This window comes from Poecilia reticulata, linkage group LG2, assembly GCF_000633615.1.
Source record: "Poecilia reticulata strain Guanapo linkage group LG2, Guppy_female_1.0+MT, whole genome shotgun sequence".
Lineage (NCBI taxonomy): Eukaryota > Metazoa > Chordata > Actinopteri > Cyprinodontiformes > Poeciliidae > Poecilia > Poecilia reticulata.
The window spans coordinates 42,649,836-42,655,544 of record NC_024332.1 but is presented as its reverse complement, the minus strand read 5'-3'; positions in this window follow the sequence as shown (position 1 = coordinate 42,655,544).

Sequence of the window (5,709 nt, the reverse complement as noted above, 5' to 3'; positions counted from 1 at the left end):
CGTTCACATATGAATTTGAACCGTGTACAGAGTTCACTTCAACCGAACCGAGACCGAGGTTTTCAGGGGGATCAGAGTTCGATTCACTCCTCCACAAACGAACCGGACTTTCTTGGCAAGCTGGAGTTTGATTAAAGACAAGTAAAGTGTGAACGCATCAGTCCTGGAGAAATCTGAAGCAAGATTAGGATTTAAAACAAATCACTGTTGAATCTGTCATCTGAAAACTGAAAGCCCAATGCAAACCCACCGAGGCCATCCACCCGAACGCTCAGAGCATCGATCAGATCATCAATAATCTGGATCGGCTGCAGTAGGGGGATCTGTTGACAGGATGACCTTCAGTCATGCTGACTCCATAACTGTCCTTGGAAGGAAACCAGGCAGCAAACATGTGGAAGATGATGATCTGCTCAGATGAAACCAAAACTGAACCTTCTGGCCAACATGCAAGTCTTTCGCCGCTGTCATGGTGAAACATGGTGGAGGCAGCATCATGCGATGGGGATGGTTTTCTTCCATACAGTTGCAGCTGCAATGCAAAGATCAATGTATTCATGTGTTAAAAGTCCAGGACTAAATAAATCAGAACCTGTGTGAAGACATAAAAATGGCTCTTCAAAGATGTTTTCCATAATTTGCAAAGAAGAAGAAGAAAAGTATTCAGTCACAAAACGAGCTGAGCTGGAAGACATACACCAAAGAAAAACAAAAAAATCTGCTGTGATTACAAAAGAGTTGGCTTCACAAAGTACTGAAGGGAACGTTAATATAATTTTAAATTTTTCCTTTTGGAAAAAAAGTGTTGCACCTTAATTCTGGTCACAACTAAGAACCTAATAAAAACAAATCTATGGTCATAATGTGAAAAATGGAGGAAAAAGTCAAACGGCTCTGAACACTTTTTGTATTAAATTATTGAGCAAATGATTTTTTTGAAGGGTAAAGAACCCATTTAGCTCCACCAGGCCTTGGTGACAGTTTCCTGTTATATCATCTGTCAGAGAATAGCATTAGCTCAGCAGGGGGCTCCTAATTGGACCGGAGGGTTGTTGACTTTTTCCATGATGTGGATCCGGGTCACACAAACCTCTACCTGTTTCTGTGTCATCTGAATGAGGATTTATGACCAATCCATTCCATCATTTCTCGTTTGTCTTCATGTTTTAATCTCAATAAGTCAGAAAAGATTAAAGGAGATTTGATCAATTAGGTTTAAACTGTAATAATTGTTTTAAATAATGATAAATAACGTGTCCTTAACTGACTGGTTTATGCAGAACGTGTTTGGTCAAGATTTGGTTTCACATTGTGTGTGAAAGGAAGGAAACTCTTAACTTCACTCGTCTTAAAACAGGCAGAGCTGCAGGTTTTCAAGTCTGCACTTAATGTTGGTTAAAAGCAGGAAGTGAAATAGAGGGACAGAAAAAAAGCGGAAGGGAAAAGAAAAAGAGACGAGCTTTTGTTCAGATTTCCGCCCACTGTAGGCAAAAACACCATTACGGGTCGTTTGTTTTTACAGCCTATTTTATCACCAATGTAATTCCACCATCATGACGTAACTGCCTGTTTTCCTTTGTCGGTGCACATTCCCAGTTAACGTGTCACTTTCTCCCAAACACACGCAGACGGGGCTGAGGGGTTATCTTATCTGCAGAGTGAGCTTCGCTGGCATTAAGGGTCACGTTTGGTAGCCTGAACATGCAGCAGCACGCTGACGGTGCGGCACAACTCCAATATTTATTTGCTTATATGCAAAACAACTGGTTTTGCATCCCAGTACCTCCAAGCAAAGCACCAGAGTTTTCCTCCCAGTGATTTCTCTGTTATTCTGCAAGACAGTGATATGAACTGAGCACATTTGTAGATTCAGAATACATTTTGTTAAATCCTCGGAGCTTCAAGCGATGCTGTCAGAAAAGYAGAGGATTAGACTTCTGGTTACTGTTCTTTTATTTTGCCTCCTGCAGCCCATTATTAAAGATTACCTGCTCTTAGAAAAAAATAAAGAAACCCACTGAATCTTACCCTTGCTTTTAACCTTTCTTAAAAAGAATAGAATCAACTCACTGTGCCGTCAGCATGAAATCTATATTTAATGTGAGGGAGGCAAGTTTAAAACAAATCCACTGTCGGAAAAAGTTCAAATAATCAGAGGATTTGACAGTAAAATGAGAAGATTTTGATTGTTAAGACTTCTGTGCCCCAGAGCCTGCAGCTGCAGGGCGCTGACGGATCAATGGATGAGATTTCCAGTTGGTTTGATTCTCCTACCTGTGGAAAATGTTTCTAATCAGGCATCACATACATTCAATTTAATTCAGGTTTATTTACATAGCGACAACAAACATCTTCTCCAAGCACTTTGCAAAAAAATATCTTTTCAATTCAATTGCACACATATTGCAAACAGTACATTAAGATAAATTAATTATTCAAATTAGTTTTAAACGTTTCTGCCAAAGGAAACTCAGCAGATTACATCGAGTCGTTGAATTTACAGCAATCAATCATACTGAGCCTGCATGTGGTGACAGTGGAGAGGAAAAACTCTCATTGAGCAGGTGGGAACCTCCAGCAGAACCAAAACCTGGGAATGAATCATTTATGTTTTTGTTAGCCAAACAAAAAAAACCAACAGAAAACAAAAAGCTAACAGTTGAAATAATGCAAATTGGAGAATAAAGTGAGAGAAAGTGGTCAGTTTGTCCTCAGTTTGTAGCTTAGCCTACTGGACCAGCAATCTAAATGTCAATCAATCAATCAATCTTATTTATTCAGCACATTTTGTCAGTTCAAAGTGTTTTACATCTTGAAAACATAAAAACATCACACAGTCACCAAATGTGAAGCTGTAATAAACATTACATTTTGTCAAGTGCCATCATTAAATTAATCAATAAATATAAAACATGTTGGTCAATGATCCGTTTATGATGGTTCAACAGCCTCTCTGGGTGTTTAGTCTCAGATACGTGGTGCCAGCTGAGTTTCAGCTTTGCTATCATAGAAACACTGAAGGTTTTTTGTGTCTTTTGTTTCCGGTAGCGCCTCTGCTGCAGGCTGAAGCGGCGCCCAGATGTAAGGCCTGGCCGGGTTCGTGAAGAGGTTGCCCTCTCATAAATCTGTCGGCGCCGTGGCACGCAGTAGAACCGCGGCTGATTTACGCCCTGCAGGGAATGATAGGCAGGCGCGGCGGGTCGACAGCCCCTGCTCTGCGTCTGGACGCTGCTGCTCTTCGGGGGTTAGAGGCTCCGCTTGATGCTGTCCAGGGAAAATAAAACGCCCTGTCCGGCACACAGCCGCCACGGAGAGCTGTGGCAGGGAAAGACACCGGCTTCCCATGTGCTGAGCAGAACCACACAGCGTTGGACAGGAATACTAAATGATTAGCTTATGGAAGAACTGTGTCGTCTGCTTGCTTTTTACGGGTGTGTGTTCTCGGTGAGTGGATGTGTACTGTGGGTAGACTGACAGTGTGTGAGTCTGGGAAGTGTGACTATGTATGTGGGAAGTGTGACAGTCCCTCTGGGTAGACATGTACAGGAGCACTTCTGAGTGTGTGTGTGTGTGTGTGTGTGTGTGTGTGTGTCTGGGAGTGGGAGGGAGTGTGGGAGTTTGAGTGTGACCATAGGTGTGTGTGAATACATCCATGTTTTTTCTGGTGAGCGCTTGTTGAACACAGGTGATCCACAGTGTGTGTGATGTGTTCAGGTTCATGTTCAGAACATGCATGCTGGCTTTAGGTGTTCCTGAGTGTGAGTTTCTACAGAGGCTCAGGTTTGAAAATGTGCGGGTGAGAGCGGAGTGGAGGACCGGCTACGAGCGCTACCTCAGTATCCCCACAACAAATTATATCCACTTGTGATCTTAACAAACTGGTGTCAGAGTGCAAGAAATGATTATGTTCTGCGAACATTAAATATTAGGATAATTCGACGACGAGCTTCGCTGCTGCGTTTGACGCACAATACACAAAATCAGCACAAAGTGACAGCCGCATATTTATCTTAGAGAAACTATCAAAATAATTACAGGTTCAGATTCCCAGTGGAGGAAGTCTTCAGTTTTAACTTCCAATTTCTGTTTTTTAATTTCAGATTGGGAAGATTTTTGGTATTTCAGCAGAATGTATTTATCCATCCATCCATTTTCTTGCACCCTTGTCCCTTGGTGGGGTCAGGAGGGTTGCTGGTGCATCTCCTGCTAACGTTCCGGGCGAGAGGCGGGGTCACCCTGGACAGGTCGCCAGTCTGTATCTGTATTTAAACTAGTTAATTACTGAGATGTAATGAAAAATGCATCTAACAGGTTTTGTGTCCTTTCAATGATCATAAACCAAAGTATTTATCTCAGTTGGCTGGTGACATTTTTAGAGTCTAATACAGAAACCATTCCCCCAGTTTTTCAAAATTTGCAGAAATTTACGCAAAATCAACAGACCTCCGCACTAATTCATACCAGTGAGGGTTTTTTTGGCAAATTTTCAGCAAATATGGTCAGAAATATCAGGTTTCCATTGCTGCTAACTCCAACCTGCAGGTGGCAGTGTTTCTTATTTCTGCTTTTCTGCTGCCTCAGTCCTTCTTATCGATATAGTGACAAATATTGAGCTATTTGAGTTCTTTAAAGAATAAAAATGTTTGTGTGTTTTTTTCTATATGTAGATTTTGGAAGGGGTTTCAGGAAAAATATAGCAAAATTCCCTTATATTTCTAGAATAGCACCTCAAAATCACTGAAAAACAAAACACAAAAATAAATCACCAAACCCTGGAGGGACTGAAAACTATAACAGCTGCAGTTTTGTGATAATTTCTGATTTTTGTTTTTAAACTATGACTTGAATCTGGTATAATAATGTCTAACTGCACCTGTAAAACAAAGCTTTATAAATATTTTAAGAAGAATCTATCTGGACCTGTTCACAAGGGACTGACTGCATAAATGTCAAATTGTTAATTTGTGTTAATTTGATGCATATTTCTGTCATTTTGTTTGATCGGTTTTCAGTTTTGTGACGCATAAAAGCATCAGCTTGGACCATTTTATTGATGCTGTTCATGTGAGGCTCTTTTTGTTTTCCCAGAAATCCAGCCTGGTTTGAGGTTATTCTCAAATGAAGGTCTGATGACCGTTTTAAAATGTGTGAAGAGCTTTAATAAAGATGTTTCTCTGTGTTCACGCTCAGAAAAGCAGCTTACTCATGTTGAAATATCCATGTTCCTCCCATGGGGGCGCTGTTGTGTCACAGAGAGCACTGAAGTGGAAGGAGTTTTTATCAGACAAAGGGAGAGATATGACAAATGCTATCACACACACACACACACGCACACACCCACACACACACACACACACACACACACACACACACTTACAGACAACATGAGAGCGAACAGGAGCAAAGCTCCCCCCCCCCACCTGCAGCCAGAATGCACCTTACGCCGCTCGGCCCCTGGGAGGGGCCCGCTGCTGGAGCGGCACCCAGCTGCATTGTTTGGATGTCGGGAGCTTTTCCCAGGGTTTGTCCTGCCAGCGGCTGCAGCCCGGCGTTTCAGCTCCAGCTTCCTGTCATTCACGGCCGCTTGCTTGCTTGCTTGCTTGCTTGCTTGCTTGCTTGCTTGCTTCCTTCCTTCCTTCCTTCCTTCCTTCCTTCCTTCCTTCCTTCCTTCCTTCCTTCCTTCCTTCCTTCCTTCCTTCCTTCCTTCCT